Genomic DNA, 12,319 nt, shown 5'->3' on the forward strand with positions numbered 1-12,319 from the left:
ACGAGGTACCAGCAGATAGCCTGCACCTTTTGATCTAAGTAGGCGTGGCGGGTCATAGAGGACCAGAAGTTCACTCAGGTACTGTGGTGTGAGACCATTCAGTGCTTTAAAAGGTCAATAGTAGTATTTTATAATCAATATGAAATTTGATTGGGAGCCAATGCAGTGTGGATAACACAGGGGTGATGTGGTCATATTTTCTAGTTCTAGTAAGGACTCTTGCTGCTGCATTTTGAACTAACTGGAGCTTGTTTATGCACTTATTGGAACATCCAGACAGTAAGGCATTACAATAATCCAACCTGGAGGTAACGAAAGCATAAACTAGTTTTTCCGTGTCATGTAGTGACATTAAATTTCTTCTCTTAGCAATATTTCTGAGATGAAAGAAAGCTATCCGGGTAATGTTATCAATGTGAGTTTCGAATGAAAAGACTGGGGTCAATAATCACTCTGAGGTCTTTTACTGCTGCACGTGAAGAAACAGAAAAGCCATCCAGAGTTACTATGTAATCAGAAAACTTACTTCTAGCTGCATGTGGTCCTAGTACGTACAAGTACTTCAGTCTTGTCAGAGTTAAGCAGAAGGAAGTTAATAAGGATCCAGTGTCTAATGTCCTTCACACATTCCTCAGTTCTATTAAGCTGGTGTCTCTCATCTGGTTTTGCAGAAACATACAACTGTGTGTCATCAGCATAACAGTGGAAACTAATAAAATGTTTAAGAATAATATCACCCAGAGGTAACATATATAAAGAAAAAAGCAGTGGACCCAAGACAGAACCTTGTGGAACACCAAACTTTACCTCAGTATGTCTAGAAAAATCACCATTTACATCAACATACTGATAGTGATCAGTTAAATAAGACCTGAGCCAGGAGAGGGCCGTTCCCTTAACTCCCGCAACATTTTCTAGTCTATCCAGAAGAATGGAATGATCAGTGGTATCAAATGCTGCACTAAGGTCAAGCAACACAAGCAGCGAGATACAGCCCTGATCAGACGACAACAGTAGGTCATTTACTACTTTAACCAGAGCTGTCTCTGTGCTATGATGAGGTCTAAATCCTGACTAATGCATTTCATGGATGTTATTCCTATGTAAATATAAGCATAACTGCTGTGCCACAGTTTTTTCAAGGATCTTGGAGATAAAGGGGAGGTTTGATATTGGCAGTTGCTAGATCTAGCTTGGAGCTGGTCTAGAATGGAGTAGTAGGGCACCTCCTTCCCTCCACTAGCCTGGGTGCACACCTTTGGCAAGTGTCAGTACACTCTAATCCACTCGTGCCAGGGTAATGGTGAAGACATTGGCAGCAGGATGTCGGATTTGAATGAATGCAGTGTCTAAAAGACTTGATTACTGGGTTTATTCTAACTGGGTGTTTTGCAGATGATCAGTAAACAGACAATGGAAGAGACCCAATCATTCTGAGTTACTAGGAAACTGCAGTTACTAGTAGGAGTTGCGACCACTAGTACTGAAACCACACTAACAGCTAGTGTGGCAGCAAATGAAAGACAACATGACTAGTCACATAGAAAATTCATACCACATCGCTCGTCGCGTGGGTCAACAAGGAACGCGTCCCCCAGTGGAATGTCAGGTTGGGATCAAAAAGAATGCTACTGGCAAAGAGGCGACAATTGGTCACCGACTACTGAAATGTAAGAAAATATCTCTAATTTCCACATTCAATTGCCGATCCCTTTCCTCGGAAAATAAATTAGGCGAGCTAACAGCTTCAGCACAAGAATTCAACATTGATATTGTTTGCATCCAAGAACATCGTATATTACATGAAGATATTGCCAATAAACATCACGTTTTGAAAAACAAGTGGGTGTTCCTCACCAGCTCTGCAGAAAAAGCTTTGAACAACACAACAATTAGAGGTGTAGGAATGCTATTCAGCCCAAAAGCATACAAGGCTTTAAACTCAGTGGAAACCATCAGCCCCAGAATAATGAAAGCAACAGTCCTACCAATGTCTCAAATGTAGAAGACAAAGATCAATTTTATTCTGAGCTTACTTCACTGACAAGGTCTATTCCAAAACATAACTTGATCATAATTGGTGGAAACATGAATGCTAGGATTGGTAAAAGTGATGCCAAGGGTTCTGTGTATAACGCGGCTACAAATGAAAATGGAAGACGTCTGTTAGACTACATGCAAGAATGTGGGTTGAAAGCTCTCAATACCATATATAGAAAACGTAAGGGAAAACTTTGGACACACATCTTACCAAGAGGTTCAAGGTCACAAATTGACTATATACTGATAAATGAGAAATGAAAAAATAGTGCATTGAACTGCGAAGCTTTTAAAACCTTTTACACAGTTGGATCTGACCACCGAATTGTAACAGCCAAAGTGAGACTAAGTCTGAGCCAAAATAAACCACCCACCAGAAAGAAATCACAGTATGACTGGGGTAGGCTTCTATCTGACGATCACATTAAGGAACTTTACTCTATAGAGGTGAAGAATCAGTTCCAGGTATTTCAGAACCCAGAGGTTGTTAGCGACTCCAATGAAATATATAACAATATCATACAGGCTCATGAGGAAGCAGCAAAGAAACACATACCTGTAAAGAACAAAGTCAAACAACATGTTCCATGGGAGAACGAAAACATCACTGTTAGGAGGAAAGCAGTGGAAGATGCCTTGAACGCAGTCAATCAGAGGGAAACAAGGAGCAATGTAAAGAAACTGCAAGATGCAAAAAAACAGCTTGAGGAAGCCTACACTATAGAACAGGAAAGCTACGCCCAAGGAAAAATAAATGAAATTGAAAGTGCAGCTGAGCACCAAAAATTTAAACTGGTATGGGAAACAGTGAATAAATTAACTGGAAGGAAGGGTGCTAGTGTCGGGAAAATAACAGCCAAGGGTCCAGAGGATCGTGTCCGAAGATGGAGGGATCACTTTATGAACCTACTTGGACAGCCACCTGTTATTACAAGTAAACCAACAAGACTTGTGATCCAACAAACACTACTCATCAACACAGAAAATTTCACCCTTGAAGAATTGAGGAAATGTATCAAAGGTTTTAAAAACAACAAAGCATATGGACTTGACAACATCCCCATTGAAACCTGGAAGACAGATGCCATGAGCACACAACTTCTTGAAGTCTGCAATAGAACACTCTTAAAACGAATGTGTTGGAAATCAACACATCTTTTGTGCAAATTTAATTTCAACAAGAGTTGTGTTATATTTCAGAAATGTTTAACACCAAAATTGCACAAATAACAAATAATGTGTTAAAATGAACAAAAGTTCTGTTGTCCCAATCTGGACATAGAGATGTGTTAAAAAACAACGCAAGTTGTGTTATTTTCAACACGTGTTTTAAGAGTGAACTCTGAATGGCGACAGACCTGACATTTGGGTGAAAAGCGGTATTGTACCACTACCAAAAAAAAAGGTAACCTGGGGGACACAGGGAATTATCGTGGAATATCTCTGACCAGGGTGTACCCCGCCTTTTGCCCATAGTCAGCTGGGATAGGCTCCAGCTTGCCTGCAACCCTGTAGAACAGGATAAAGCGGCAAGAGATAATGAGATGAGATGAGATCTATAATAAGATGATTCTAAATAGAATAAGACCACATCTGGATCCGCTCTTGCGAATAAATCAAAATGGATTTCGATCCGGAAGGTCAACTTTGGCTCAAATTCTAGCACTGAGAAGATTAATAGAAGAAATTAAGGCTAAGCAGTTGCACGCAGTCATCACATTTGTGGATTTCAATAAGGCCTTTGACTCAATACACAGAGAAAAGTTAATGGAAATCTTGTTAGCTTACGGAGTACCATCCAAAATTGTAAAAGCTATCAACATACTTTGCCAAGACACGGTTGCACAAGTGCTGACACCTGATGGAGATACAGAATTTTTTGATGTAGTTGCTGGTGTACTCCAAGGGGATACCCTCGCACCATTTCTGTTTATAATTGCACTTGACTATGCACTCTGTGAAGCCACAAGAGACCCAAAGACAACAGGATTCATGTTAGAAAAACGTCAAAGCTCATGACGTCCGGAAGTATACATCACTGACACAGACTTTGCTGACGATCTGGCCTTGCTTTCAAATTGTTTGGAACAGGCTCAACTTCTCTTGTCAAGGCTAGAGGCTGCAGGGGAGGAAATTGGTTTACACCTGAACCATAAAAAGACCGAGTATATGTTGTACAATCAACTGGATGCCGATTTAGTGACACTTGAAGGAAAGAAACTGAAGCGGATCGAAAACTTTAGGTATCTTGGGTCATGGATAGAATCTAGTAGAATGGACCTAGAAACTAGAATAGGGCTGGCATGGAACACGCTAAACAAGATGGAGAAGATGTGGAATTCCAAACTGCACCGCTTTTTAAAACTCCATTTCTTCAGAGCAACTGTTGAAAGTGTTCTACTATATGGCGCAGAGAGTTGGACTCTCACAAGTGTCATGTGTGACAGACTAGATGGTACATATACAAAATGTTGAGAACTGTCCTGGGTTACACATGGAGAGATCACATAACCAACAAAGAGCTATATGGTGATCTGAGAAGCATAACTTCAGTGTTGAGGGAAAGGCGACTTATGTTCATCAGTCATATCTGGAGGAAAAGGGATGAAATGGCAAATCAATTACTCTTTTGGGAGCCACAACATGGAAAGAGGAAACCTGGTAGACCAGCACTTACCTATTTGGATCAGCTTGAAAAGGACACTGGCCTCACAAAGGATGAATTAAAGCATATTATGGATGATAGAAAGTTGTGGCGACGTCATGTCTGTCCGGGGAAACCCGAATTAGATAGATAGATAGATAGATAGATAGATAGATAGATAGATAGATAGATAGATAGATAGATAGATAGATAGATAGATAGATAGATTGATATTGGCTGATAATTGGACAGCTGACAGGGATCAAGGTCAGGTTTTTAAATCAGGGGTTTGATAACTGCTAGTTTAAAGGATTTGGGTACATAGCCAATCCTAAGAGAAGAATTTATTATTTTTAGAAGTGGTTCAATTACTTCAGGTATTATCTGTTTGAATAGACTTGCAGGTAAGGGATCTGGTACACAAGTTGAGGCTTTTGATGCCGAGATTAATGAAAGTAATTCAATTTTTCTAAGGGGAGTAAAACATTCTAATTGCTGATCTGATACACTTATATTGTTCACTATAGAGTCACTTACATTGTCTGACCTTAAATTAGTAGTTTGAATTTTTTGTCGGATATTCTCAATTTTGTCATTAAAAAAATTCATGAAGTTGTTGCTACTACTTACTGCAGGTGTGCATGTGTCTATAGTGGACTTATTCCTGGTTAATTTTGCTACAGTATTAAATAGGAATCTAGGATTATTTTTGTTATCTTCTATTAGGGAGGAGAGGCATGTTGATCTAGCAGCACTAAAGGCTTTTCTATACATCAGGAAGCTCTCCTTCCACGCTAATTTGAAGGCTACCAATTATGTTTGATGCCATTTACGTTCCAATTTTTGAGTGGTCTGTTTTAAAGTGCGAGTGTCATCATTATACCAAGGTGCTATTTTTTTCTCTCTGATCATTTTCCTTTTAAGAGGAGCTACATTATCTAAAGTATGGCGGAACGTTGACTCTAAGCATTCAGTTGCCTGATCAAGTTCTGCAGGGGCTGACAGTGACCCAATCAAAGTTGATAACTCTGGGAGATCATTTATAAAGCTCTGTGCAGTCGTTGACGGTTTAATTTAACTTAATATATGGATTTCAATGAACTCAAAATTTTAAGGCAGCCCGGGAACTAATTTTTTAAAGTTAAAACAAGAAATCATTTTTTACAGTGTACAGTGGTGCTTGAAAGTTTGTGAACCCTTTAGAATTTTCTATATTTCTGCATAAATATGACCTAAAACATCATCAGATTTTCACACAAGTCCTAAAAGTAGATAAAGAGAACCCAGTTAAACAAATGAGACAAAAATATTATACTTGGTCATTTATTTATTAAGGAAATTGATCCAATATTGCATATCTGTGAGTGGCAAAAGTATGTGAACCTCGAGGATTAGCAGTTAATTTGAAGGTGAAATTAGAGTCAGGTGTTTTCAATCAATGGGATGACAATCAGGTGTGAGTGGGCACCCTGTTTTATTTAAAGAACAGGGATCTATCAAAGTCTGATCTTCACAACACGTGTTTGTGGAAGTGTATCATGGCACGAACAAAGGAAATTTCTGAGGACCTCAGAAAAAGCATTGTTGATGCTCATCAGGCTGGAAAAGGTTACAAAACCATCTCTAAAGAGTGTGGACTCCACCAATCCACAGTCAGACAGATTGTGTACAAATGGAGGAAATTCAAGACCATTGTTACCCTCCCCAGGAGTGGTCGACCAATAAAGATCACTCCAAGAGCAAGGTGTGTAATAGTCGGCGAGGTCACAAAGGACCCCAGGGTAACTTCTAAGCAACTGAAGGCCTCTCTCACATTGGCTAATGTTAATGTTCATGAGTCCACCATCAGGACAACAATGGTGTGCATGGCAGGGTTGCAAGGAGAAAGCCATTGCTCTCCAAAAAGAACATTGCTGCTCGTCTGCAGTTTGCTAAAGATCACGTGGACAAGCCAGAAGGCTATTGGAAAAATGTTTTGTGGATGGATGAGACCAAAATAGAAATTTCTGGTTTAAATGAGAAGCGTTATGTTTGGAGAAAGGAAAACACTGCATTCCAGCATAAGACCCTTATCCCATCTGTGAAACATGGTGGTGGTAGTATTATGGTTTGGGCCTGTTTTGCTGCATCTGGGCCAGGATGGCTTGCCATCATTGATGGAGCAATGAATTCTGAATTATACCAGTGAATTCTAAAGGAAAATGCCAGGGCATCTGTCCATGAACTGAACCTCAAGAGAAGGTGGGTCATGCAGCAAGACAACGACCCTAAGCACACAAGTTGTTCTAACAAGGAATGGTTAAAGAAGAATAAAGTTAATGTTTTGGAATGGCCAAGTCAAAGTCCTGACCTTAATCCAATGGAAATGTTGTGGAAGGACCTGAAGCGAGCAGTTCATGTGAGGAAACCCACCAACATCCCAGAGTTGAAGCTGTTCTGTACGGAGGAACGGGCTAAAATTCCTCCAAGCTGGTGTGCAGGACTGATCAACAGTTACCACAAACGTTTAGTTGCAGTTATTGCTGCACAAGGGGGTCACACCAGATACTGAAAGCAAAGGTTCACATACTTTTGCCACTCACAGATATGTAATATTGGATTATTTTCCTCAATAAATAAATGACCAAGTATAATATTTTTGTCTCATTTGTTTAACTGGGTTCTCTTTATCTACTTTTAGGACTCGTATGAAATCTGATGATGTTTTAGGCCATATTTATGCAGAAATATAGAAAATTCTAAAGGGTTCACAAACTTTCAAGCACCACTGTAGGTTAACAAATGTTTTATTCTAAACAATTACAGACTAAAGTAAGAGCTGTTTTCAATAATTGCCATTATATATGAATTTTCCATTTTACATGGACATGTACTTTATTAGGATTGGCTGTGCTAAATTGTCCTAGGTGTGAAGGAGTGTGTGAATGGTTGTGTGATGCCCTGAAATGGACTGGCATCATATTCAGGATGTATCCCTACCTCAGATCTTGGGCTCTCTGGATAGACTCTGGATCCACTGTGACCCTGACCAGAATAAACCAGTTACTGAAGAAGAAGAAGAAGAAGAAGAAGAAGATGTATATTATTTATTATTATACAGGTATCATATTAGCTTGTTTGAATTACATGCTAGTTTCAGTACCCTTTGGCCTCTCGCCTATTACATAGCTTGGGTTACAGTGGGGGGCTGGTCCTCTGGTACCTACAAGAGTTTGATTCCCTACTCACATCTGTATTGCAGCATGCCTCACCAGATTGCAGTAGGTACCATTTTATGATGGTGTTTGTTATGACCTGATCGCGAGCAGAACTCGCAATCTCTTGGTCAAGAGGCAGACATGCTAACCACTAGGCCATCTCATGGTGTGCAATTAAAAATAAATGTAGTGTTATTACCACCAACAAGGAGGTTATTTTTTTGGTGTGATTTGTCTGTTTGTCTGACTTTAAGCAGGATTGTACAAAATCTAACAACCCAATTTCCAGGAAACTTGGTGGAAGGGTGTAGCATGGACCAAGGAAGAATCTGTTAAATTTTGGTATGGATATGAGTCACAGGAAGATCCAAAAATTTAACTTCACCTTTGCTAACGTTGTGAGATACAGTATTTAGCCTTGGTGGACGTCTGTGCTAAACAATGTCATACATCTTAACATCCAGTAGATGGCAGTAAAGTTCACATGTCATCCTCGCCGCCATATTGGATGTGGCAAAGTGGAGATTCTTCAACCGTCTCTGGTATCATTCATGTGCTGCGTTTAACTGTACCAACAGGTTTACCGTCCAAACGAGATCACATGGGATTACCTTTCACAGGTGAGACTGGAAAAATACTTTTCATTGTATTTGGTCATTATAACGTAATTTTACGAACAGATTTTCCTGACTTTGTGGCTAATATGAAGTCTTGCGCATAATAGCCGCTCGGTGAAACCTGTCTCCAAACAACGAAGTATTTCCTTCGTAACTACGCTGATTGTTGTTAGTTGCTTAGCTAACTTTTCACATACTATGTAGGTTTCCCAAAAATAAAGACATGAAAAAGCAGTGGGAGACAGCTGTGCGACGGGAAGGGTTTTCTGCTACTCCGTCATCCATGCTCTGCAGTGAACACTTCAGAACAGAGGATTTTGACAGAACAGGTCAGACAGTCAGGATCAGAGAGGGAGCTGTTCCTTCAGTCTTCAGTTTCCCAGCTCATCTCCACCGGGTAGGTGTATAGTTATAAGCAGTGAGAATTAGATAATACAGTGCCACACTATGATGAACGTTTTTGAACGTATGATGAAGGTTTTTAACCTTTCTGAATGTGAAGGAATCAGTGATGTATTTTGTTTTGGTATGACGTTAGAACCTGGCCGAACTCAGTTTGGCGGTCATTCAGCTCACTTTATTCAACGAGAGTAGGTCTGTGTGGTGACTCAATAAATAAAACAGTAAATTTTTATTTTCATTCACTATTTCCAGTTTTTCCACTATTTCCATCATTTATCATATTCAGTCTTGTAGGTTGGTTATTGTGGCCCCAGGTTTTGGTAGCTTGCTACGGTATGCTGACTGATTAGCTTACCTGAGCTATCTATCGCGTATCTGTCGCTAGTTTGCAGTGTACAGGGTATTTCGCACACTATTTATAACCATCACATTAAGTTATATATGTTGTTTTGATGCCTGTTTGTTTCCCAAATATATACGTGTGTGTCTTAATGGGTGAATAAAAGGCATCGAGTTAAATATTATTGTAGAAAGGGGTTTTATGAAGTTCAGTCCATTTACTTGCATTGGTTTACAGGGAAGATTTGCCACATCCAATATGGCGGACACTCTGACGTATCCCAGCAACGGGGCCACCAGCTCAATGCGGCGTCTATGTTTATATGTCTATGTTCCATATCACAATCCACATTCATGGGTACCAGTAATCCTCTAGGATACACATGTAGGTTAGTTGCTCAAATGTAATCCAGAAAGCAGTTCTCGTTGAGCTCTCAGGGACAGTGGTTTCAAAACTATGAAACAAACAGGCTAAAAAAAAACCACTGCCAATAAGTACAACTCATCCAGAGCTATAAAGTGGTTACAGTTGCAGATTTGCACATCATAGAAGAGTGAACTATTGTCCTTGGCAGACGCTTAAATTAAAGGGAAAAATACACGTGAATAAATTAAACCCTATTTTAACATTTTGAGGCAGGGTTTCACTTCTATACCTGAACAAAAATCTGTTCTGATAATTATATCAGTATCATTGTACCACTGGACAGCATACTGAACTCATGTTACTATTTGTGGCTGCATGTTTGCAACGGATTTACATATGGGCTGATCCTGCCCCCTTCTGGATGATAGAAGTAGATTACATATCCTTATATGTTGTATGTTGTCAAGCTTAAGTTTCATATGTTTCATAACTCGTAGTTAGTTTAGATACTTTTTTCAGTGGTACAAAGAGGATATGATTCTTGTTCCTTTACCTGTGGCTATAAGTATTAATATAGCCTTAATTTCAAAATGAATTCTTACCTGTGTGTAATTTGATTTGCTGAATATCAACATTCAAATACTAGCTTTATTTCCAGTGATATATATACAGACGAAATTACATGGTCGCATGAAGATATGAAGTTTATCTTCGAGCAGTGAATGTATATTTCATGAGTGAGCAAAGCGAATGAGTGATATATTTTTCAACACAAGAAGTTAAACTTCATATCTTCGTGATACTGTGTAATGTTCTTTATATTATATAGACACATTTACAAAAAGCACAAATTAATCAACAGAATTTAAATTTTGAACTGGTTTGCCATTTTGACAACGAGCGTCAAGTCAGCAGGAAAACACTGAAAGTGGCGTCATCGCAGTGAAATATCAGGAATTATTAGACATATAGGACACTTTTTCCATAAAATAAAAACATGTATTCTATTCCCTTCTAGTGGGTTTCATTTATTTGGTTCGATAGCATGTAATATTGTTAGCATATCACTTATCCTACATGTATTACGTCACTCTACCCAATGGAGAATGAGCATTCAAGATGGTTTACGATATTGCATGTTGTCAAGACAACATGGCGTCACACGTCGGAGCTGATGTGAATATCCAATGAGAAAGTTTTCTGCTGCACATGCACAGAAGCATTTCTTTGCTTGTCGGGAAAGAGAAAGACTAGGCTAATCCAGTGCTAGTCTTAGCTATGCGATAATTAAGCACTAAATAAATCAACTGAAAACTGAAACTAAAGATGCATTGAACACTCAAAAAGCTACCAAAATTATTTAGATATTCTTCATGCACATTTAAATATACCAGTGGACATCGAAAAACTGGAAAAGAGGGCATGTATGTATAATAATAATAATAATAATAATAATAATAATAATAATTTATTATTATTATTATATTGGCTGGATTTTTTCGTGGTCTGTCAGATATATTCCATTCAGCTAGCATGATATTGAACTCGTCTTGGACTTGTTCAGCATGCGGGCTGAATGGAATATATCTGATATACAGTGATGGGAATAACGGCGTTAGAAATAACGGCGTTACTAACGGCGTTACTTTTTTTAGTAACGAGTAATCTAACTAATTACTTTTTACATCGTTATAACGCCGTTCCCGTTACTTACAATAAAATACTATGCGTTACTTTATTAAAGCTGTTCTCATCTGGCACGCTGCTCGTTCAGCCTTTCTTTACTCTGCTTTAGTGTGGGGCGGGGAGACGCGAGACAACGGCACAGTAAGCCAATCAGAGTAGATTTGGACAACATATGTAGGTAGGCCACGCCTACTGCACTACTGCGCACGCTTTCAATCGGAAGACCCAGCGATGGCGAGCGGTCAGCCCAGCACTGCGCTTTCACACTGGAAATACAGCCATTACTTTTCATTACTTGAAATAAAAGGCAAGAGTGTTTACGTGCAATGCACATTATGTCGAGGAACAAAGCGTTTGTCCTCGTCAGTGGCCAGTAATTAGTAACATAATTTTAATAACTGCAAAAATATATTACATTTGATAGATGTCTTATCTCACATTGTCCCACAAAAATATTAATATAGTGTAGATAATGTTACTAACTGGTTCTGTTAAGTGTCCATTTCAGTCATTAAACACATTTAACATTCACTTTTATTATGATTACACTAATTGAATTTGATTTTTTTTTGGGGGGGGGGGGAACAAAATGTAACGGAATAATTACTTTCCCTGGTAATTAGTTACTTTTATGACAAAGTAACTCCGTTACTAACTCAGTTACTTTTTGGGAAAAGTAACTAGTAACTATAACTAATTACTTTTTGAAAGTAACGTGCCCAACACTGCTGATATAACACTCAACACCAGCCACTTATTTAAATCTGTCACTCAGATCCACAATGTATTTTGTATGGAAAATACTAGTTTTTCAACACGCGAAGATAAACTTCATATCTTCAAGCCAACGTGTGATGTTATTTTTATTATACAGACATATTCACAAGCAAAAAGTATGCAAATTTATCAAAACAATTCATCGATTTCCTCATGAGTAACATATATAGATTTGTCTTTTTCGCGGTCCAGGTTCCATCAAATCATGCGCTCTGATTGGCTCATGAGCGGTCCGGAATCCTACGATCCG

Source organism: Neoarius graeffei, chromosome 7, assembly GCF_027579695.1.
Source record: "Neoarius graeffei isolate fNeoGra1 chromosome 7, fNeoGra1.pri, whole genome shotgun sequence".
Classification (NCBI taxonomy): Eukaryota; Metazoa; Chordata; class Actinopteri; order Siluriformes; family Ariidae; genus Neoarius; species Neoarius graeffei.